At 36.7% G+C, this 25704-nt stretch overlaps 1 protein-coding gene across 3 annotated transcripts in view; it reads left to right on the top strand.

Moving 5' to 3' along the window:
- CNTNAP2 (contactin associated protein 2) overlaps nucleotides 1–25704 on the top strand; it is a 1249274-nt gene that overhangs the window by 908248 nt on the left and 315322 nt on the right. The window lies entirely within an intron of this gene.

The raw sequence follows: 25704 nt of genomic DNA, 5'->3' as shown, positions 1-25704 counted from the left end.
TAACTTGCCAAGGAAGAAGTTCATCGTGCATATGCATTAGATGTAGAATAAAATACTCCATCTAAATGTAATGTGGATGCTATATAAATGTCTACTCTTTTTCTGAATTCTCTTTAGTGTTTTGAATTGGTTATCTTGTGATACTGCTTTCTGTTAATGCCTCTGTGTGTGCGTGAACAAATGTATTGGTAGAAGTTTATTTCCCTATTTATATCAGACATATATTTCTAAAATACTATTTATAAGTTGCACTTTAGAGTTAATGAGCGGGATGCCGACTACTTCTCCTGGTTGAATGATACACAGTGCTATTGAGTTACTTTGGACTTAATTTTCAGAAGCTGACTGAGAGCTGTAGCCTGGGTGCACAAAATGGGCACCTGAAACTATAGATCACTGAAAAAAATGGCCTTAACCTTGTAGATCCATCAGTTGCACATGTACAAAATGTAGTAGTATTTATCTGCAAATAGACCAGAGATTTTTTCATTGGGATATTCACAGCAAAATGAAAAAATATTAGCAGTGTTATTTCATGGACTTAGCACTCTCAATGAAACGTCAAAGGTGATTTTCTTCATATAGCATCCTTAATTACTTTGGCATTGATGCATGAGTGGTAGGTTATGATGATGCTACTTTCCTGCTCTCCTGTGTGCTTTCTATAACAGAACATAAACAAATTCAATAGATGTACTCTTTATGAAAAGTGCTTCAAAATCAATGATTATATCTTCATGGGTAGTTCAATCCCCATCACTCTACCTTCCAGCTGGCTAATTTTTTAACACAAATACCTATCACTCTGTGGACTATTAAGGGGATACAGTGGGGGTTTGATAGCATAGTGTTTTCATGTCAAAACACAAATTGTCATGAACGTAGCATATATAATTATGGATTTGATATTTATGAAGAATTTATGGTACGTTGGCATTTAGCATGAAAGCCTATAATAATGATAGATAACAATATAAGGGTGGTACAGTTGAACCTGTTCAGAAACATGAACAGTGTGCATTTCTTTTCAATTCCTGTATTTTTAATGAATTTAAAAATCTGTTTGGATGCTGCATGTGGTCAAAATTCCTATGATAAATGAACTGTCACTTTGCTTTAGGCATTTTAAAAACATTTAGTCGAGCATATTGATTAGTCATTAGGACTGTACATCACCAAGTATGTGGAAACATTATTAAATTCCTAATAAAATTAAAAGTGTATTGCAGCTGTGTGAAGTAATACATATAGCTTTAAAGTATTTAGGCTTTGGATGAGTATTGCTAGCAACATGAACTCCTTAAAGGACTAGATAATCCATCAGTAGAAGACAGTGCCTCTAGATGAGGTGGGTGCCTCAGAGGTAAGTAAGTATGCTGCATGCAGTGTGGTGGAGGAGCCAGTGGTGGATATTTTTCCCAAGAAGATTAGGCTTTGCCTGTCATCACACACAGCTGAGTTTATTCAGCTGAGCCACCTAGAATTTTGAAAGGAAGCCAAAGTATCACTCAAGTTTTGCTCAGTTGTTTAGACAGTGAAGGCAGTGCTTACTCAATTTTCATTCAGCTCTACCCTTCAAAGCGAAGATGTAAAGCTGTGTGGAGGTAGTTCTGTGAATGTTTCACCGTTTTATGCTCAACTCACAGGTCAAGTCACAAACAGATCTTTAATGATCATCATGAAATGAAAGGTATTACCCAAATTAATCCCTGGTTGACCTAGCCTACTGTTTCCAATATATGCCAAGGGAATCATTATTTCTATTTTCCTCAAATTTTTTTTTTTGCTTTTATGTACCCAAAAGTACAGAATTCTCTACAACATCTAAAAGTGCCTGGTTTTGGTGAAGGGAAACAAACAAACAAAAAGCCTCAGCTAAGTAGAACATTTGAATGTATTACTGACATGACTAGATGTAGTTTGATGAAGTTTATAATACTATTAAGTAAAACATTACTGGTAACTATGTGTGCAAATTTTTTTATTTTTCCCTAGCCAATAAGAAGCAACCCCCACACACCTAAATCTTAGATAAATCAAGGAATAAAATTAGATGCCAAGTCCAGAGGAGGAAACAAAGTGCAGAGAGGAGAGAACAATTTTGATTACTTATGCTTGCTGATGAGCAGAAACACCTCTTTACTGTAGTTATCTATTAGTAGCTGAAGCCAACAGCATTTGCATACCAATCAGGAATCTTTATACTGTTTAGTTTCTCCTTTTAGAGGGTATTTGGTTTGGTGGTTTGAAGGAAATTGCAGTTTAAATAAGGATCACAATTTCATTTACAATCTGTGTCATAATTTGCCTGTGAAATTGTTTAAAAGTTTCATCTAATAAAAGGTATGGTTTCTTATAAAGAGACCTTCCTTTTTCTGTCATTTAAAGGATGGCTTACATCCTGTCTAGGGAGCTTGAGCGTATAACGATTATAGAATAAATGCAGGAGTTGGACAACTGGGATTTCCACTTTCAACCCTACCATTGATTCATGGTATGTTGTCGGGTACCCATCATGGTTCTGTACTACTTCTCCATCTACAAGACTGGGAATGGCGAGACCGTACCCCTTAGAAATATATTTTGGTATCTGTTACAAAAAAACCATGCAAGGGCGAATTACTAATTTCGTCAATGTAATTCCAGTGTGCTTTCTATTAATGTGTTTGTACTTTTATTGCTGTGTTTGCCTTCATTTCAGATCAAGCAAGAAATTTCTAGTTGGCTGAGGCTGGATTCTCTGTCTATTGTTGCTTTCTCGTGGGAATCTCTTTCTTTGCTTGTATTTTACTAGATATGCCACTTGTCTGTCCAACAGCCAGGTCACAAGAAGTGCCCTGCACCACATGGGGACATCCTGCATCTCATTTCTAGACTATGATACTCTGTCAAGGTGCAGGGCATTCCTTTCTTGCAGACTCCTTTGCTCGCTCTTATGAGGGAAATGTCATGTGAAGTGCACCTTCCTAAGCTCATAGTTCCTAAACTGGGAAAGAGTAGGCTGATAACAGAGACAGTTTGTAAATCCATCTGCACTTTTTGTGATTTTCATAGAATCATAGAATTATTTAGGCTGGAAAAGACCCCTAAGATCATCAAGTCCAACTGATGTAACATTTTAGATGTTACCACCAAGGGTTTTTCCTCCCTGGTACCCTGTCTACCTAGCATAGGTACACAGAATTTTGTTGCATAACATTAAGCCACGTGCAACTAAAATACCTCTGGAAGGGAAATTTGCATTCTCTGAGGTTGAAAGGCAGAAGAAATGGTACCCAATCTCAAACCTGACTTGTCAAAATTGAACATGACCTTTTCATCCCTCCACCAAAAATATATTTGCATGTGTTTCACTGTGTTGCATGTCCAGATGGGATTACCTGAACTATTAGTAAGTGTACACAGGGAGCGTGCCCAGGGGGAACAACTAACAATATGAAACCATGTGACCCAGGCCAGTTTTTACAGAATGGGAAAGCAGTGCAGGTTCACACTTTAAATCTGGAGACTTAGAGAGGCAAGAGAGTAGCTGAACTTCTGGAGCTGCATGCCATGCTCTCTTTTTCTGAAAATTAAAATGAGGTTTATCACGAGGAGACTAGCACAGATTAGTCTACAGAGATGACTCCACCAGCTGGCTCAGTGAACTTCATTCAGACCACAGAATGGTGCTGCATCTCTGTAGTAACCTTGAACTTTACTATTGTCTTAGAAGTTCATAGAAAATTATTTCAAAATCCAGCTACTAGTACCTATAACTACTCAATAAAATAAAAATACTGAGAGGCATAAAAGTGTCCCATTTGCCTTGCCATTCATTATTTTCTGAGATACCCATTTTGAGTGAGCACACTATAAAGATTTACTTACAATACTGTTATGATCTGATATGTCAAAATGTTTTCTGTTCTAAGGAAAATGAAACAGGGTTGCAAAAAAAATTGCTTTTACCATTTTTGACCTAGAAGAAAGAATGAAAATAGTTTCAGGCAGGGCTTCTAATTTTTACGGGAACCAATTTACACTGTGCTTTTAAGTCACAGGGGAGTTACAACAATGAGTAAACAACACAGAAAACCATACAAAACCCAAGATTCTTCCTCACTGCTTTGGTGTCTGCAATACTGTATCTGGCCATTTGATATTATCTGGATGATACCATTCTGTAGGTGGCTGTAAAACCTGTTAATTTTTTTATCATATTTGGTCCCTTAATTAGTAGGAGAATTTTATAAACATATGAGATAGATGGAAGCAATTATGAGTATGGGTGTGGTGGAACAGATCCCTTAGACTGTACAAGCTGTGAAAAGAATAATATGTATCAGTGTTTAACATATGGGCTCACCCACCAAAAGACGTGTCATGGAAATTCCCAGATAATTAAATGTGGGTTCATTCCTTGCTTCACCTTAATAGTCTAGAGCCTATGAAATGAATTTTTAGACATCGTGAGCACTGAATATTGCTTTTTAAATCATTGGAAGGTATTTTTTTAATTAAAATCATGCACATGTATATACATCTCATAAGTGCATATCTACAGAGGTATATTCACTATGACTGTTAAAGACTTACCCTTCTGCACATTGGTTTTGGCATTATTTCAGAAATAAAGACTACAAACCTGCAGTAGTTATACATCAGCTTGACTGAATGAGGCTCTTAGGATGAGGTTGAGCAAATGGATCACTAACTGGATTCCTTAAGTCAGTCTCGGGCTAAACAGGAAACTGCAAGACCTGGGAGCACTTCCAGACTTGTGGGTTCAGGTATGTGCTGTGGCCATGTGCAGTGCTTCATTGCCCCCTGCCTCAGCAAAAGGAAGGGGGCAAATTGTCTGGAGGAGGTGATTACTGCGCTCTGACCAAACCCCAGGGTGGGACATCTGAGGATCAGGACACAGGTCTTCCCCCAAAAGTGTGCATTTGCCTGTGCAGTCACTCAGTGTTTCTGTAAGTTTGCTGTGGGGTCTTCTCTGTGATTGGCCAGAACCAGTCAGGTTTTGGAGCATACAGAAGAGGGAAAGGACTGATTGTCCATACATTTGGTCCACATGGATGCTCTCAAGGTTCAGTTACCATACTGGCCTAAGATGGAAGTCATTCAGTGCCCATGTAGTTCCACAGCTTAAATGTGATATCCCATGTCAGTTGTCCCACATCATTCATGTTCCTGAGATTGGTATAGCTAAGTATTTCTTTTTGCCTAGTGCAATGATTTTTCACAGATAAAGCAATTCTTCTGGCAAGCCTCCCCATCGATCTGTTTCACTTTTCATAAGTTTTTGCAAGATAAGTTAGGCACAAATCTGTGGCTCCCCATACTGGCTTTCATTGTCATGAATTCATGCATGTGGTCCTGATCAGCTAATGTATCATGCCTGTCTGTAGTAATTACGTAAGCATTTTGATATCATCAAATATCCTTGGTAATTGACTATTCAGATCTACCCATCTGGTAGCTTGAGACATTCAGATAGGTGAGGTGGATTTCAGTAAGAGGAATATATAAAAATCTATAGAAAGTTTAGTTCATGCAAATGGAGAGAATTCAGAGATGCTTTGAAATGTTATAATTGTAAAAGATGATTGTTCAATCTGTAGGTGAATCAGGGGATTTCGCAAATTAGGACCTTTCACAAAATATGTTGTACTCTGTGGGAAGGAAATTGTATTGAAAAGAGAGGCATTCCAGATGTATTCCAACATTTCTGGCTTAGATGCAGAACCTGAAGATCCAGGGATGTTTACTTCATGTTCTTTCCTTCCTAAAGCTGAGGGCTTAGGGTTTCTTTTAGCCTCACAGGATAGGTCCACTGTACTTTGTATTGAAATGACAGCTTTAATTTTTCTTTTCTTGTAATCTTTTAATTAGATACTATCTAATTAATACTAACATTTTCTCAGCTTTAATAATCATTCTATGCCGGCACCATAATTCTGGAACCTTTAACCCACAGTGGGGGAGATGGGCTTGGGCCATTAGTATAGTTTTTATTACTGAGTTGCAGCAATTAATCAAGTTTAAAATGTTGTTACTACTACAGAAGTTGTAATAAGAATCATACAATGATTTATTTGTAAGGGATCTGTGGAGGCCATCTAGTCCAGCCCACAACTAGTATTTAATTGGTCTTCAGTGCTGGATAAGACGAACTAGCGGATGTCTAGTTACATAGCTGTCTTGCTAAACTGGGCTCTGCTCTTTTCACTGTTACATGGGACAGCAAAGCAAGAGCAGTCCTAGATTTGCTGCTGCTAAAATGCTTCTCTGATCCGTCCTGAACCTTAAGATAGTAGGCCACACTGGTGATTAGATGTTTAAGATTTTTGCATTTTGCATTTATCCTGTGGCAGAAACTGTATAATCTCAGACTGTATCTTGTAGATAAGTGCTATGCAGGACTCCAGTTTGGGGAGCGGGTGTTTGTGGGTTTGAGCCAGGGAGAAGGGTTTGTTTAATTATACTTTGAGGATAAGTCTACAGTGAGTGGTTTGTATTTGCTACAGCTTGAAGTACCCATAGGAAGCATAGGAGGAATTGAGATTTTGATCGCTTTTTATTTTGGTGCTGAAGTTTCAAGCAAACAGAAAGTAACTGTGTTTCTATTCCTGGCACTGTAAGGTAGTGTATACATCTGTCAACACAACTTGAAATTCTAAGTGAAAATCTCTATTTTTTTTATAGACATTCATAATCAACAGTTTTTCTTTCTATCTTCTTTTGGTTTTATTGTGTTTTCAAGAGTAATGAATGAATGAGCTTTGGGGAATCACTTTGGCTCATGGTGAATGATGCAGGAAATGAAAAATCTCTATCCAATTCACATAGCAGATGCACTCAGGTCAAAAGAATCCCATCTGTACTCCACTCTTTGCTTTGTGCTGGTCTACATAGATAGGCACATAATGTTTAACTCAGACATTACCAGCAAATCTTGCAAAGCCTATTGGTTTCCAAGTGGTGATTCACAAACTCCCAAGTTACCCTCATCATTTCTGTTCACATTGCAAAAAGTGTGACTCCAGCTTCCATTGCAAGGAAAAATCCTTTAAGAAAACCACTGGAATCTTATGAAAATTGATTAGATTTAGTATCTAAGGTCTATGTTTCCCCTTCCTCTGCTTTAGGTTCAATGACAAACCCAAATTAGGAATGGAACATATATTTTTAACTATTCTCATCTAGCCAAAGGCTGAATTTCAGCTTTTGCTTGTTAATACCAGTGGTTTTCATTATAAATTTTGGACTACATTGAGTTTTTTAATTTTCTGTCCTTTCAAAAGTTAAAAGGTATGAGTGAGTTCCTGAAAAGTTTATGAAATGAAATGATAAAATGAAAAATGATCAATATAAAATTAAGTGAAATCTTTGTGTTTGTATTCAGTTCAAGCTTTGCTTCAAGATTCTGTTTATTCAAGGAAAACTGAAGAGATTGCAAATTTGTGCAGGTCAAATATTAAGACAAAGATAATAGGTGTATTCTGAACCCAAGCTAGACATTTTTTTTGTGGATCTGGTTAACAGATTAACATACATCTTTAGAAATCAAGCTAGGCACTTTTTATAACAGATGTAATTGTCTGAAGAAGCTGGGTAGCAGAGACTTTGACTTTTTTCATTTGTCTGTCTTACGTTCACTTTAATGAACACACTATCCCTGTGTGGTTACAATATTACATCAGATTAGATATGACTGCACTTTAACTGTTTAGACAACGTTACATTGCCTGTTTTTCAGTGATGGATAGATGTCAAAAGATTTAGTTATGGATTGCTACCCCCAAGCCAATACACACTGGAAACTGTTCATTTCAGACTGATAGATTATTTTGTATCTCATGTATGACTCTGACAATTTTTAAGACTTCTTGACTTACTGAATTGCATTTACTTTGTCTTATTGCATATTACAATTCCAAACAGTAGACAAGAAAAGCATTTAGTCAAAGTAAAATAGCATTAGAAAATGCTATTTTGATTTAATTCTATGCTGTCCAGGCAATAGAAGACAAATGCAGGGTAAGTAATAAAATGGACTCAAAGTTAGTCTGCACATACACTAGACAAATATAGTTAATCATATCTGCATGAAATTTAGCCAATTGTAGTCAATATGATTTATTATTCATGGATTAACATTTGTACACTCATATTGTCAGGACAGCCATACTTAGATCACAAGTTCAGTTTGTTATTCATACTGATTTTTTTTAATATCCTTCAGACTAAAATTCAGTACCGTTTTCACCATTTGCATCTCTTCTGGCTGGTATTTATTTATCTGTGAATAACTGAACCAGGCACACTCAACCTTAGGTGTCAAATCAATGTGTACTTTAAGTAAGCTTTCTATGTTTTCAGGCATTTATAATGTAAACACTAAACATGTACGTATACGCACAAATGAATATTCCTTATGTAAGCACAATATATTTCAGAGGAGAAGGGATAACACTGAGCAGAATATATTAACTAAGAATTAGATAGTTCTCTTTTTATATACAGCATGACATGAAATCTACTTCTTAGAGCATCTCTTTCCAAAACACTGAAAGACAGACATTCTGATTTCAAGGACAGCATCTTCTCTTGTTATGTACTGTTTTGTTCTGTGTTACACTGAATTACATTTTCTCAGCTTAGCTCTGAACTGGGAATTGAAAGTCCAAGGTTCTGTTTCTGGCACTGTATCAACTTCAGATCACTTAAAACTCCATGCAAGATTTGTTAAAATAACTTGCAATTTTTAGTACCTCCATTTTTAACATATCACTTTAAAAGAACCTAATTTCCAGATTAAAAAGTGTGCAGTTTCTGAAAATACAGCTTTCTTCCCTCCCTACCACCCCTAAGACATTATATGTGAAATACCTGAAATGCGATACATCCAAGATAGCATCTCAGTTTTGAAATTCTTTTTATTGTTTTCATACCCATCAATCACAGATATTTCTAGGTCTTCATTTTTGTGAAATATTTTGAACAATATAGCTGAAGAAAACACTTATTCTTTGCATATACCTTTTAAATGGGGGAGGTAACAGGGCCTTATCTCCTGCAGTTTTCTTGAAGTAGAACAGTGGTGCAGCATTACCCAAGTGAGCCTTTTTAGAGTTTTATTTAAAGGCAGTGTTGTAGTTCCTTGGTCACTGTGGTCGCTAAGTTGGATTCTTAATGGAAGTAAGATCTGGGTGTAATAGTCTAAAATTAAGACCTTGCTAAAAAGGGCGAGCGTAGGAGCTGTGGGTATATGTCACCATGCCTGTTTCTGTAACAGAGAGGAAGAGTGTCCACCTTCCACTGTCACCATGGGATGACTAGCATCTCCTCAGACTGATAAATAAGCAGGAGCTGAAGAAGAATGGACAGATTATTTCTAACCTGTGCTGCCTAAAGCACACTAAAATGCTTTTGCCTTGTCTTTACGGCATTCCATTAAGAATGACCCTAGAGAACGAAGTATTGTTATCAGCACCATTGCAATGACCTTAGTCATCCTCCCTAGGCTTATTATGTGACTGCACAATCAATGAACACCCATTACACAGTAATAAGGAATCTCAACTCTTGTCCAAAGGTACATACATATGTTTCTTGCTATATGTTGTGTGTAGTTTGCAAGTGGTACGGCTCAATATATAATTAAATTAGGTAGTTTATTGGTCTGCACTTGAGTTTAAAGAAGAGGAGAGAAGAAATAGGAATGCGAGCATTAAACTGTTAATGCAAAATGCGGAATACAAAATAGCATATTTACAAAAGCAAATTGCAACCTGCGGAATTTTAAAGTTGTGAGTCATTACCCAGTGATCAGCAGTGACCTGTTACTAAAGCTAAAATTAGAAAGCACACCTACCTGATACTTTGCTGAGCAGAGCTGTTATCATTCTGTGTTCAGCTGGGATCCAGAGGAAATGGAATAAAATTCTTTCTCAATGTTGTTTAAAATTCCACTGTTATAAAATATAGATGCCATTTTGTATTTGGATTTTAGGACTTTTAATTAACTGGCCTTCCCTATTCAGTTAAATATATTGTGTACATTTTATAAACATGAAATAAAAGATGCAAATAATAATAAAAAATCCTTATTTCATGTAGTCAGTCTCTGTTCCAAAAGGAAAATTAACCTGTGGTGCTCTAGAACATGACACCACTTAGCAAAGGGGCTATATATGTATCTACTTGGAAAGGCTTCATCATTTATTTTTACTGAGGTCTTACTCCACAAAGCCATACTGTCTCCTGTGGCAATTCTCTAGGGTGAAGGGAAGGCAAAATTGCTCACAAGTATCTGTGCATATTTTTATGTGTACATAGGCACTCATAGTCTGTATCCCTAAGCTATTAAAAATTGTCTTATACTAAGACTGATGGTTGTTAATGAAAGGATAAAAAAAGCTGCATTTTAGAAGATTAAAATGCTGTTAATTTCTGTATGCATTTAAGATTAATAAACTGCTAATTAGGATATGCAAATGAGGGCTTTATGAATTCCATCACAAACATTCACAAGTACCTTATACATAAATCACATTCAGTTAATGTATTTTTGTTATGTAATTGGGGAACAGATTGATGAGCCAGTCCAATTAGGTCTAATTTACATGTGTATAGAATTTTGTAATATAGTATTATGAACCTAATATGCAAGTAAGAAGAAACTAATTATAGCATGTATTTGCTTTAGTAAGATGAAAGAAAATTGAAGTTGATCTTAAAAAATACTGCTACTGACTTGAGGTAGAGGTAATATGAGAAGAATGTAGAAATTTTAAGTTATTCTCATTAAATAATAATGTGATTCAATAGCTGTCTCTCAAACTCTTACAGCATTGCATTGTACAGATTTTTAGATTTCTGAATTCTGGGGACTAAATCCATCAGTAACCAACAATGCCAGAAAGAAATCTAGCCTTATACAGAGGATAGGAAGTTGACAAAAAGGTAAAAGTAAAATTAAGTCCATTGTTCAGCTGTCACCGATGGCAGAAGTCATGTGGCCATTGACAGGCAGACATGAAGGAGGAAAAGGGAGAGAAGACAAGGGAAGAGTGAGTTCCTGCAAGTAATCCTGATGCCTTTCAGTTGCATTGAGAATTCCAAGCTCTGATTTTCTTTTAAGGTAGATGTTGTCCTTCAAAAGGTTTCTGTATGGTTTTTTTGCTGAGTAACACTTGAATAAGGTCTAGTGGGGAAGTGAACAGCTAAAGTGTTTATAAAGTTACTTGGACAACATCACTACATGGGAAGAAGTGAAAACCTTACCTTCTGATAGAAGTAATCTCATTCTGTGAGGCAGTTAGCAGTCATAGACAAATCCTCATTTTATTGTTTCCATCAACAAGGTCGTTTATTTTCTCATAAATGTAATGGATAGACCTTTTAAAACGTACATTGCTGTAACTCCTTTGAATCAGAGCTTTCCTTTTTTTTCTGACTTTGTATCAGGGTATTTGTGTGTGGGTCACATTACATATTTCACTTTCTGAGATAAAATAGTATTTGGCCATTGCGTTAGCACACTATGTGACCGATACTTTTTAACCTGTGAATTGAGAGAATTAAACATTTATTATCTTTAATTTAATATGCTATGCAAAGGTTGAACTGTGATAGTATCAGGGAGGACACGTTTTCAGTCACCTCCTGTCACATAGTTTACAGCAAGCACCATATGAGAACATGCTGTTTTGCCAGCAGTTGCATGTAAACTGAAGAGCTGGAGGATTATGTGCAGTTTCTTACTATTTTTTTTTTCAAATTGCCAGTGTTACCACTCTTGAGTGTAAAAACAATCTCATGGCTATTTCTGGACCAGATTCATACAGAAATCCTCACTGCATCTAGATAGAATGGGCTTTGTATTTGGCCACTTACAAACAACATTACTTTGGAGCTCTAACATACGGGGCTTCTTCTGTAAAACTTCATGAATTAGGAACCCAGGACTCAGTTAAAGTCTTCCTAACTGCAAGGAGCAATAGTGTAGTTTTTGCTAGTACCTGCCATTTCTGCTTCAAGAATAATGCAATAGCACACCAATGTTCAAAAGGAATGAAGTACAATGCTGTCTAATTCAAAGATTAGTTCTTTCTGAAATAGAAGTTGGGAAGAGAAAGGGGGAAGTAAAATGTGAATTAAACTGGGTGAAGTTTTCAAAACCATTTTTAAGTTGGAATATTTTAGCACAATTAAAATTTATTGGGTTAAATCAAACTCTTCTGCCTCATTGAAAGCACCTTTTATAAGCTTTAAAAATATTTTAGAGCTCTAAGGCAACACACATTTATACTAAAGTATTTTCAATAAATCATAAAACATTCTGATGGCTGTTAGAAAGAGTTATAGGAGCATATATCTGACTCTTTTGTTTATATATGTAAGATGTATTGCCCTTTGGTGTCCAAATGTAAAATTACTGAAGGAGTAATAAGGTCGTTCTATTATTTGAGACAACCAACCTCTTTAAAGAATGTGACAGGAGCAATTTATCAACAAATTAGCTCTTTTCTGAAAGACTAACCAAGGTGGCCATCTTCTACTTGAAATGAAATTGGTGCTGCTGTTAACCCCTCATTACGCTCATTTCAGTGAGTGTGATATGGAGACATGCAGTACCTACTTACCCTGTCATTGGAGAGCTTGTTCTTCATCCATTAAAAGGCCTAATATAGAAACTCATTTAGGTGTTTCTACAAACAAAGATAGGTAAGAGGTTTTCTACATAATATAGTAAATATGTATTACTTCTGTTAAAAAAAAAATTTTTTAAATTTTTCTCATTTTTGGCATGTTTATCTCCTCTTTCCTAATTTTATTACTGGCCATGGTCTACAATTTTTTGCCTCTAGTAAACACTTCTGTTCCTTATGTCATAGGAAACACAAAAGTTAAAATGACATTTTTCTCAGTGGTCAAATGTTTGACACCTTCACTAAAGCCAGTATATTACCCTGAATTTAAGGGTAAAATGGAACTGGTGTGCCTGTTCAGCTGATTGGTAGACGGATTCCAACAAGTTAAAATATTTCTAATGTAAAAGAACAATAACATTTGGTTTTCTCTTAGTATCTACAATGGATGCATGTAGCCATGGGATAGTTTATCTGTCTTTCAAAACTAAGTCTTAGCTGGATGTTTACATTACTTCTGTATTTTCAAAGCAGGGCACATTACTTGGTTCATGGATTGACATGAAGTGAAGGGGTGAGGATGCTAATGTCTTTGATACAACGAGTAAATGTCAGCCTCTGCTGTTGTAATTTCAGGTGTCTATCCCCTATCCACACAGATGTGTTCTTTGAACATACATTGTAAAACAGATCTAGCAGGAAATACACTGGGTCTGTTTATCATATGTTTTAATAGGAAGTTCTGAATTCAACAAATCATAATTCTTACATTGGATCTGTTTTACCGCCAGAATAAGGATAGCAGTTTTAAACGAGGTAGTTGCAAGCATATGGGCTTCCATTAGAGTTCCTGTTCCTGCAGGCTATTTAAGAAAATCTTGTAGCTGTTCAGGTTAGAGTAGATTCAAATTGAAGCTGAGCAGTGTTGACACTCTTTTAAGATGCAAACAGTCCCTTCTAAACAGCCAAGAGATAAAAATACAGTCATGCGCTGCCTATATTGTACTCTAATTTTCAGGTTGGCTGGTTACTATTGACTAATTAGGTAATCCAGAGAAAGTTTGGTAGAGCTCTTTCCATTGCATCTAATTGGGGTGGGGGGAGAGTGTTCTGTGAGTAAAGTCAGTTCAGTGCTTAGAATATATGAAGAAATTGACCCATTGACATTTACGATTTGTAACTGAGCAAGACATAATCCCACCATCATTTTAGCCCTCTGACAACATGTAGGAGATACAATGGAAAAGAAAGCTACATTAGCTGTTATGTTCGAAGTGTTTGTGATGTATAGGGTCATCTGCCAAGGAGTTGGTAGCATTTTCTGCAATGAACTGATTAGTTTTGCTCCTAGAGAAAGCATTTATTGCATTACAGTTCTGAAGCTAGAAACGTGATAGACAAGTGAGAGGAACTGGAAACTGAAAAAGATGATCCAGTTGTTGCCATAACACTGTACAGGTGTTGCGTGAAAGGTTAAAGTAATTTGGCAGAATATAAACCCCCTTGTGTTCCAGCTTATCCTCAGATATCAGAGGGGCTGGGGGCAGCTAGGTTTAGATTCTGAGTGATATCCAATTTGGCACTATTTGTCCGGTCGCGTTCAACTTATTGAACTCTCATGATTATGGATGCACTAATAATGCACTACACTTTCAGCTTAGTCATGCTCCATGGACTCACACGGCCAGATTTAGAGAGTTTGGCAGCACCCAAGGAGAAACTTTTATGGCTACCTTAATGAATAGTGCAGTTTATTAAAGCAACAGAAATACAGGTTCTTATGGATTGATGGTGATAAATACACTGTCTGCAAAGCACATGCAAATGATAATACAGTCAACTACAAGCACATAAAATTATGGAAGAAAAGAGCTCTAAAGAATTCTAAGTTTCCCAGGGAAGCACTTAGTATAACCGAGGGTTTGAATCTTACCCAATAGGCGTCCCTGTAGCGGGGGAAGAGAGGTTCAGCCCATCAACTGATCCCAGAAGTCAGCTATGATGGTATCTTCCCTCAATAGTCTTCCTCTTTTGGGGTCTTTTTATCCTATTTTTCCTTTTAGGTGGAGCTTGAGTGAGTCTAGTCATACATACCTTTACTTTGATAGAAAGTTCTCTTGCTTCACTTTTAAAGGTATATACTAAAAAAAATTCAGAGCGCATGCTCCATGGGGGGGGTGGTTGCACCTTGGAGATAGGTAACTTTTGGGATGGAGGTGTGTTTTGGTATTATAATGTTATTATAATGAGCAAAGTTCACACAAAGGACAACATTTTGTCAAAATATGACAGACTATTGGCCCAGGGTGGCAAATAGGCAGCTTATCAGTACCATACTACCATGAAGTTCCCATCTCTGCAGTGATTCACAGAGCCTGGCCACGGAGTCTTCACTGTGCTCCACCCTCCATGCGGTTTTGCAGGCAATGTTGTCTAGGGAACCACTGTGGAATGAAGTCCTTGCATGCCAGTTGCATTCCACCCTGAAAGCTTCTTCGATGTTATACCTTTCCTTAATGTGTGAACAATGCCGTACCTTTAATATAGGTTTAATTTCTAAGTCACCTCCAGTAATTATCCACAACAGTTTTGGAGGCTAAACTGCTATTATGACATGAAAACAGCAAAGAAGAAAATTACCTGTAATATTTTATCTGTTTTTTTCTTTCATGCAATTATACTTGATACTTCCCAGAACTCCTGTTAGCATTTAATATGTTTGATTAGCAGTATAGCACATCTGCTGCTGTGTCTATTTTGTGTATCTTCAGAACAACTCCCTATAACATGCTGATTCCAGGGTGCTGGGTGTTATGTGTTGGCACATGACTACTGTGTTAAGTATAGAAGAAAGATGAAACTGTGTCCAGCATATTCCTAGGAGGAGTTTGAATGTAGGAAAACACTATTCTAATTTTTTTTCTCCCTTCTTTTCTTCTGTAAGCTGCCAAGAAAGGTCTTAATTGAACTTCAGTAGTTCTTCTGTTACTAACAACTTTGAGATGTATTTTCAGCCAGCTGAATTGCAAGTTCAGTTTTTGGTTGCTTTTTGTTTGTTTAAGATAACAGAGTATTTTTCACTAAATTTTATGTGTTTTATAGAAATTTCTGTTGGCCCTTGTTTGGCCCTCATGTTAATGGTCTTCTGAGAAGAATATAGAACCTATGCCAAATGCCTATCGCATCAAGTAAGATAACAATGCTACATCAGTAATAAAGATACACTAAGTCACAGTTATTTTATAGGATAATACATGCAGTATCAGCCTCAGTATTGGTGGACAGTGTAGGAGAGATGAACGAAAGAATAGATGTGTTGGCCAACACACTCAACAAATACTTGGATACACAGTGATTCTCAAGTACCATGATGGTTGTTTCTCACAGCGTTACAGTTTCAACTTCTTAGATTTTTCATGTTAATCTTGTTTGTTCATCAAGTCTCATTCTCCCAACTTGAGTTTTCTCTTTTGGTTTTCACACCCTCACCCTTTTCCTTTGACCTTCTCAGCATTTCGCTGCCAACTTCTCTGTCTTGTCCCTTAGTTTCCTTGCTAGCTGTATCATTTCACCTCCTCTTACCTTGCCATTTAGTTTATGTTCATTCTGTTTTGATATCTCCTGGTTCCCTGCCTAAATACTCTGTTAGTATGTTTCCCTCCTGTTTTACCTCTGCATCCTTGTAGACTCTTACATATCCAGCCAGTCCCAGTCTCTACTCTCTCCAACTCCATACACACACTTTTTGAATCTTCATCAGATCTTTCCTCTCCTTTGTGTCCTAATAAGTAGTAGGCAGCTTCACTAGTAGTTGATGTTATCAAATGTACTTGTACTAAACTGAGTAGAGAAATACAGTTATCCAGGTGATATGTACAAATAATACCGTATATTTATCAACTTACATGTACTACAACATGTAAATTAATATTTTTCAATATACTGCTGGATATGCTTTGTTACACTCCAGATCTTGTTATAGGGGATAAAGGAACCACAATTGATACGTAAAACCAAGGCTTTGTTGTCACTATAGTTGAAATCTTAACAGTCTAACCAGAGAATTATTATTAGTCCAGATCTAATTATTAAAGACAAGGAAAATAAAGAGTTCTGTCAGACAAAATGACAATCTCAATAATAATAATACTAGTACTACTAATAATACAGTTAAACAATTAAAATTGTTATACACACACTGCCTACTATCTACCCCTTTCTCTGGTGTTTTGCTCACCCTTCCACCTCCTATCTGGGTCCTAACATTGACACTGCCAGCCTTCCTTATGCAGGGGCAGGTTGCAGCAGGTCATCAGTGTCCCAAGTTCTTTGCTGGGGAAAGTGGGATGTAGGTGGGGTTTCTTCTTTCTTCCTCCTCTCATATTTACTTGGGACCGGTTTTGTGTTTTCCAACTTGTTCTTACATCTTTCTGTCTTCCTTCATGCATCTGCAACTCCATGTTCCTTCTGAATTCACAATATAATGATGTTTTATGTAGGTTAGATGCTTGTTCTTTTTTCTCCTTGGTATTCCTAAAGCCACTTTTTCCCAGCTCCCCATTGTCAGCATTTCTTTACCTGACCTCTGATTTATAGGCCTGGTGTCTCCAGGGGCAGCCTGCCCCCTGACTTTTATCCTCCTGTACCCTGCAACCTGTGTCCCTACTTTTCAAGGTGCCTGTTACCATACCAGGCCTGTATTCCTCTGCACTGTGCATGAATCATAAATATTTCATTCCACACAGAATAGCTAGTTGTTTCTACTACTTGTAAAAAACTAGGGTTATAACTTATGAAGATAAGCAAAATTAAAGTAAATTAGAGATACCCATCCTTGTCATTAAAAAAAAAAAAAAAAAAGGTATTACAACAAAACCAAGTAAAAACAGAGCTTGAGTCAGGTCAACATGAGTTCATACAAAGTCTGACAAGCCTCAGTCCTGAGGCCCTGCAAACTCAGGACAATGCCTATGAAGTTTAAAAGCTGGGCCACAATCTGAGTTGGAACAAAAGGATCTTTTTAAGCTCCAGTAAAATTGTTGAGAAAAAAAATTAAGAAGGCAGTTTTCTCTTACTGACTTCCTTAAGGTTTTGTTGGATGATTTCAGAAGCAATATTCCCTTCACAAATTCCTTAGAACACCTTTGTTTTAACCAGCCACTTCACTGTGATTTATTTTACAGTGTGAAAAACAGAGTCTATAATGAAAGATGTCTAAAACGCTATAAATTAAGCGGCGTTCATAATTTTTTTCAACTTCGGGGACAACTATCACTCTATCTAAGGTATTCTTTTGATATCAGTGCTGTAACAGTGCTGAAATGTTTGCATCTAATACAAAGAGGAGAATAACAACTAGATCCTAAGGAAATTGTCTGTGCTTACATTACATCTGAGTCAGATTTACTCTCTGTACAAGAGTAATTGAGTATTCTGTTTTATTTTTTATTTGGTTCTTTTCTCATATCTCTAGGGTTCTATACAAAGCAAAACATTAGTCCCAAGCTCCTCCAGAGAGTGCTTGCAGTCAAACAGCACAATGTATAATACTTCTGGTCTTCACGGTACTTTGGGTACCTTCTGCGTGGTCCTGCCTTGGGCACGCAGACCTCTCAATAACAGCAGAACTTCTAACATCAATTGTTTTTGGTTTGTGTTGCTCAGGTGATGGATTTAATCTAAGACTGCTGTCTTGGACTGGAGATTAATATTATAGGCTTGGAAAATATTTTTTTTAAGTAAGTATAGCAGCACCTGTTTTCTTGAAGAGCCAAGCTGATAGGCCAACTCTCATTTTTAAAAAGAAATTTTTATCAGTTTGGTACATTGGTGTTGTGGTTTCAGCCCAGCCGGTAACAAAGGACTGCGCAGCCGCTCGCTCACTCCTCCCCACCCCCAGCCCTGGTGTGATGGGGAGGAGAATCAGAAAGGAGAAAAGAAAAAAACCCAGAACCTCGTGGGTTGAGATATGGACAATTTACTGGGACAACACAAAAAGAGAAGTTACAACAACAACAACGGTACTAATAAAAGAAATATACAAAATGAGTGATGCACAGTGCAACTGCTCACCACCCGGAACCCAACGCTCCGCCACTTCCCCCACTGAAAGCCCCCCCAGCCCACTCCCCATTTATATACTGAGCATGATGTCACATAGTATGGAATAGCTCCTTGGCTAGTTCAGGTCAGCTGTCCCGGCTGTGCCCCCTCCCAGGTTCCTGTGAAAATTAACTCTATCCCAGCTGAACCCAGGACAATTAGGCATGAAAAGACTTTTCCACCATGGGGGCAATAAGTGGGGTATGTATTTCAAGGTCACTTTGTTCATTTATTAAAGAGACGATCTTTTTTCTGAACCAAGTCCCTATGTTCAAAAACAAAAAGCTCTGAACACATATCCCCTAGTGAGTGATGCAACTGTATTCTCTGCTCACATTCCTTTCTGTGCAACACAGGAGGGGTTTTTCTAGCTGTGTTTTGAACACTTTGTTAAATCAGTATGTAAGATCACAATCCTGCCAGCCTTCATAAATGATTAAATGTACATTTCAGAGATTTTCAAATCAGGAGAATTGAAATACTTTTCCCTTTGAATTTTTTTTTTTTTTTAGTTAATTCATTCTTACTGTGTGTTTCAGTAGAGAAGATTATCGAGACCTACTCCATACAGCTTCAAATTCTTGGCTGGTCAGATCTGGATCACTGATGTCAATCTACAAAGCAGTAGTTCTTGAAATTTGTGAAGACCCAGGCTCAAATTTGAATAGTGACTTTTGTCTTTAATTGCTACTGTTTCCTAATCATACATCTCCTGTATTACTCACATTTCTTTTCTGGCTGTTTCTTTTCTAATTACAACACTCCAGGATTTTATCATGCCGTGTTAGTGTTACAATAATTATCTAGCACAATGGGGATCCTTTACTGGAGATTCTAAGCACTACATAATGCAAATAATAAATAATGGTATCAGCAGCCTGGGAGACTTGTGATACGTTCCAGAGAGAAGGTCCTAATGACTAAAGTACTTTTGGAGCTGAACATTTACAAAGTTTGCCTTAAGCTTCAGTAAAATGGATTCCACTGTGACCCAGATAAAAACACAGCTTTTTCAGGTAAGTATTAATTATTTGTAGTTAACTAATGTCTTTCGCAGGAGAGTATGTCATACATTCTTAACCTTGTGTTTATTCTGATAGATAAGTTTTGTTTTCTCTGCAGAACTTAGAAAGCATAACACCCTTTCCCTCCATACTCTCATTTGTTTTAAGGACAAGTTAGCAAAATAGTTGCTCAGACTGATGCTTCTGTATAATAGTAAGTCTTCCTTTTGTCATATTCGTACTGGAAATGCTTTTACAATTTCAGAGGTGTAAAGTTGCTTGTATTTTCTTCATTGAACAAAAGTGTCAAGACTTACTTGAAATCAAAGGCCAAAAAGTGTTATCTTGCAGCACTGCAGTGGGTTGCTAAACATTAATTATTCATGAAGACCTTGAGCCACTTGAGTAAATGACATTAAAGACAACTGCTGTGAGAAGCAAGCTCAGGAGTGACAAATTCTATTTATGATGTCATGCCGTGAGGATATATGAATAAACCAGTAGTGACAATCAATTTCATTTCTCAAAAACAGATTACACGAGAGCCTCGTCTTAAGGACAGCACTTACTTAAAGAGGAAATAATAATCCACCATTAAAATAAAAATTACTTTTTGTTCTCTTTGAATATAGTGAAACATTAAAGCTTGTTAATTGATTTTAGAAGAAAAGGGAAACAAGATCTTGTAGGTGATTAACATACACTGACTTTGCCTCACTGAAGTGTTTACTTATGAGTCCAGCATTGCTTTCACAGACAAAATGAGTTTATTTGTCTTACTTCAGTCTCTGAAGGACTGTTGCCAACATCAGGGAGGTACTGTGTGCATTTATATTAGCATATATATGTATACATACTGTCAAAGGAGTCTGCATTTCAGGATTGAGGAAAAGAGATTATAAATGGATAGGTTATTATCCTCATGGTGAATTGTCATATCTGATTGTAATGTAGCCCTATAATCCTATATAAACAAAATGTGTATTGTACAATAGCAAGCAACTGCATTACCCACTTCTATAGCAGTGTGAGCTTGGTTCCGGCTCCCATGGCACAGTTGTGGTTTCCATTGAATGTATGCTGCTGAGAACAGGGTTAGGTGTTTTATTAGGAAAGCAGGTACTTCATATTGATATAAGATCAGTGATCCACATAAAATAGCACATTGAGTTATCCATGTCTAAGCTTATTGTTCAAACAGTAGTAACATTCACTCAGAGTTCTCACTGAGTATGTTGGTTTGTTGTATGATGGCTTAGATGTATGATGGTAGTGAAAAAGGAAGGACCCTTCCTTTCCTTGTAAATCTGGTGTCATTACAGTTGTGTAGCGGGATGGGAGGAATTTTTTGGAGCAGAACATATGCAGCCGCTTAGAATAATGCCACAAGTTTCTTCCCACGGTCCTTTAAGAAACAGTGTGATAGACATAGACAAAATTAGTCTCAAGTTGTAGTATTTCCAATAAAGTTTCAAAAGTGGGAAGAGATCCCTGGCAGAAATAGCTTGGTGCTATTTATAACAGTAAGCAGATCTGTGGTCTCATCTTTTATGCAAATCTCATTAGCCTACCATGATCTTAGTCTTGCTTTATTTGGATATTATTGCTTAATATTTTCTTGTGACCATCATGCTGGTTTTCCAGTGTTTCTCAAAAATACTTTGAGCCAAGACTACAAATGATGGTCTTATTTGGTAAATAGCAAAATACATTGTGACAGCTATAAGAAAAGTTTGGAGAACTCAGAAAGAGCAGAGTGTAATACAGAAGTGGATATTTTCATTGTCTGTGTTTTTCAGTAGTTAGATTTTATATTGCCTTGAAATAAGTTTAAAAATAGCATTCTACAGCACCAAAATACAATAAAGTATGTCTAAAAGCATTTTTATTAACCAGTTTGTCTCATACAGGTGGCAAGTCAAATCAATCGTAGTTCTGTCACAGATTTCACAGGAAGCCATTTAATTTATCAGATACCTCCTGCCATGTAGAAATTACTTGTGAAAATACCACCTTCTAACCATGCTATTTAAAATTTGAGTTTTTAGGTCAGGAACACTTTTTCACTTTCGATGTGTAAAAGCCTGCACTCAACACTTGTGAACACTGTTCTTACATGGGACCTACACGACTTGTTACATTAATAAATAATAGCAACATCAACTCTCTAAGATTGATGTACTGCAAGAATAGGTAAATGTGTAGAGATTTACGGCAGGATGTGGAGGATGATTATGCCTTTATTATAATTTTTATGTACAGTTGGATAGTAGAAAAACTGATTTGCAAATGGTGCATTATATAGAAATGATAAATTAATTTCAGTGATTCATAGATGTGTCCAGATTCATAGATCTGATTGCCCACAAGTCCTCAAAGAAATATTCATAAAATGGACATATCTGCTCATATTGAAAAGTACTGTAAGATACAGTATGTACTAACAAATGTTCTCCCCAAAACTAGCAGTGTTTGTTAGGCTTATATTCAGAATGTGTGCACCTTAATCAGTGAGACAGATTCAACATTATATTGTGTATTATGATATTGTATAATATATTCAGTACTAGACTTGGAGACAAAAATTTTTTCATCTGAAATAGTGGATTTTTAAGGTAATGAATATATTTGTGGAAATCAACTCCTGCATGATTTTATAACCACAAAAAGCAATAAATACATGATGAGTTACTCATTATAAATAATTTAGCCAACTAATATATTTTATGAATAAACCGAAGGCAGAGAAGTCATAATACAATATTACTATTAAATTTGAAGTATACCAGTTAAGCGTAAGTCTTAGATACTGATAGGGGAATATTAGGCAACAAAAAGAGCCCCCAAAATAGTAATTCAAAAGCAAAATGGCTTAATGTTAATTGTTAGATTTTTTTATTTTGAAGAATTATTTCTCTTAACTAGTTACTCTAAGACAAGGAATTCACCATTTTGTTAGGATGATACTGGAAGTTTCCTAATTCTAGAAAATTAAAATGGTTAGATATTTGAAATGCAATGTTCTTTAAGGGAAAACAAACAAACAAACAGATCAAAAAACCAAGATATTACGTGGACAAGTAAATAAAAGATGTGAAGTTGCGAAGTAAGAAAGAGCCCTTTAAGCATAATGGCAGCACAGAGAGAATATGGAAACAACAAAGCAGGAAGTTGTGTACAATGTTTGTGTAAGGTACACAAATCAGTAAGTTCACTGAAAATCCTTAGTAGACATACTACTTGCTACTTAATGAAACTGCATCCCATCCTGAAAAGTACAAAGTTTATTGAAGAAAACAGTCACGACCAAGTATAGTCTCAGATTCAGGCATTCCAGAGAAATCTGCCTTCAATGCTTTTCATACTGCTGTTCCACAGATCAGTAAATAATTTTAAGCTGTCTGTTTCAGTAATATTTCTGCACCAAAATATGTGTGCTAAGTACCAGTCCCAAGACATCTTCCTTGTTAGTTATGCAGGCATATTTGTGCTTATTTATCTTTTGCTTTGCACTTTCTTATTTTCTATATCGACGCTAGTATTTATTTCAACTGAGTAAGCCTAAAATGTTCTATGCATTTGCTCAGGGAAATGATGCACAGCATCTTCAGGATTCGCTGCTTCTGTACAAAGTGTGTATTAAAAGACAGGCTGCAGGATTTCTTTCACACTGCATCAATAGGACAGTCAACGGTCATGGGAGACAGAAGGAGATCTGTGTGTTCTGAAAGACATGTTCATGTCATCACAGATGTTCTAATTAAGACACCTCATCTTCCCTGTTCCTGCTTCCTATGCTTTAATTGAGGCATCCCCATCCTTTATGCTTCCATTGTCTGTGCACAAATTGAGATTCTTCAGCTTCTGTGTTTGTAACATATACTTTTAATTTTGTATTTGCATACTTCCATTTACATTTATATTGCTGTGGTACAATCCACTAATGGCACCATATTTTTTTCCTTTCCAAATGTGCTCCCTCCCTTTAGTCACCTTGTAATCCTGTGCAATGGGTCTAGCATGAAACCTTGGGATCTTATATCCATTTTTGTCCATTTGCATGGCATTCTGGTTATTTACAAGGGCTCAAGCATGTTTGCGAAATTTGGTATTTTTCACTTAAAACAGTTTACATATTGGACCGTTGTCTTGTGTAAATTCAAAACATCTCCTTAGACAAAATATGTGGACTTTAACTAATTCTTTTTTAATTTCAGAAGAGCTGAATGATTCTCCCAAGGCAAGTATCTTCATCATCATCAAGTGGTTGCTTAACTGGAGAAAATACTAAATTGGCAAACAAGTTTAAAAATTCGGGTTTTTTCATTTAGTATTAAATGTATCTATTCAAAGAGGGAATTTTAAAAATATCTATGTGAGTTTATCAGTAAATATATTCTGGGCTTGATCCCTTAAGGCATTGAGAATTTTACCCAAATTTTAGAAACTGCTTCAGTTCACAGTTATTCTTGATCACATGAGAGATTCCACAAGGTCTGAAACTCCCTGGTCTTGCTTCTTATGTTGTGATTTGCCCCAGCTGGAAGAATAATCTAAAAGCTACTCTGTGTATATGGTCTTTTCTTCCATCTGATTTTTATTGATGTGAATGGAAAGGTAGCTTGGGCCCAGCATGCTGCAAACAGCACTGGGCTCCTTTACACTCCAGTTGCACACTGTTGCATATCCACCACCCTTCTTAGGTGACAGCAGCCATCTACAGGGCTGTATTTGATAAAAGCCCTTATCAAGGCCCCATTTAAATGATGTCAGTTGGTACAGTACAGGCCCTGAAGATTTAAAGCACTAGATGCAAATGAAACAGTGATAAAATATTTATAGTGTGTAATCTCTATACATTCAATTCATAAATCATTTTATTTAGCAAGAGATTGGAAAGCATTTGATAGTCAGCTAGGCTCTGGAGGGCAGTATGACTGTCTTAAGTATCCAACATACTAGCAGACACGATTTTATTATCTCACTTGTCTTCCAGGCTCTTTTAACCACAGAAAATCCTGGCAAAGCAGAATATTGTGAGCTTTCTGTTGGGAGTTGTGTACAGTTTTAAAGCATTAGCCAAAGCTAAAAAGGAAATACTGTTAAGATTCCAAAAGTGTACTACTGTATGTATGAGAAATATTATCTATCAACAACATGATATTTTTTATCAGTTTATTTTAAGGGGGCATGCATACCCACACTGCTATAAGATTTGAATGTAATCTTGCGAACACTGTTAGAATACAGAAGTGATAATATGAAGAGGGAAATTACCAAGCAAAAAATAACTGAACAAGTCAAAGGCAATAATTAATTCAATTAATTAAAGGGTAATCACAATCTATTTAAGCAACAGCCACTTACAGTGATGTGTACATTCATACAGTATATGATATCACAGAATCACAGAAGGGTTGAGTTTGGAAGGGATCTCTGGAGGTCAGCCAGTCCAACCATCTGCTCAAGCAGGGCCACCTAGAGCTGGTTGCCCAGGACCATGTCCAGACGGCTTTTGAGTATCTCTGTGGGCAACCTGTGCCAGTGCTTGGTCACCCTCACAGTGCAAAAGTGTTTCCTGATGTTCAGAGGGAACGTCCTGTGTTTCAGTTTGTGCCCATTGCCTCTGGTCCTGTCACTGGGCACCACTGAAAAGAGCCCGGCTCTGTCCTCTTTGCACCTTCCCCTCAGGTATTTAGGAATCTTCAAGTATATCTAGAATCTTTTGCTATGTGGTGGCTTTTTTTTTTTTTTGTAGAATAACACTGGATTCCTTAGAGGCAGCCAGTATAAAATCACTGTGGATAAAAAAAGAACAGTTTTCAAGCCAATACACCTTACACAAAGCATGTTGAAAACATGCTTCAGAATAAAGCAAAGCTGAAGTCTGAACACACAGCTCAAGTCTCAGCCAGATACGTGGATAATCACTCTTTCTGAAAGTCGTATCCTTCTAT

Source organism: Harpia harpyja, chromosome 1, assembly GCF_026419915.1.
Source record: "Harpia harpyja isolate bHarHar1 chromosome 1, bHarHar1 primary haplotype, whole genome shotgun sequence".
Taxonomy (NCBI): Eukaryota; Metazoa; Chordata; class Aves; order Accipitriformes; family Accipitridae; genus Harpia; species Harpia harpyja.
The sequence above is the reverse complement of the archived record's forward strand: the minus strand, read 5'-3'. Positions and strand labels throughout refer to the sequence as shown.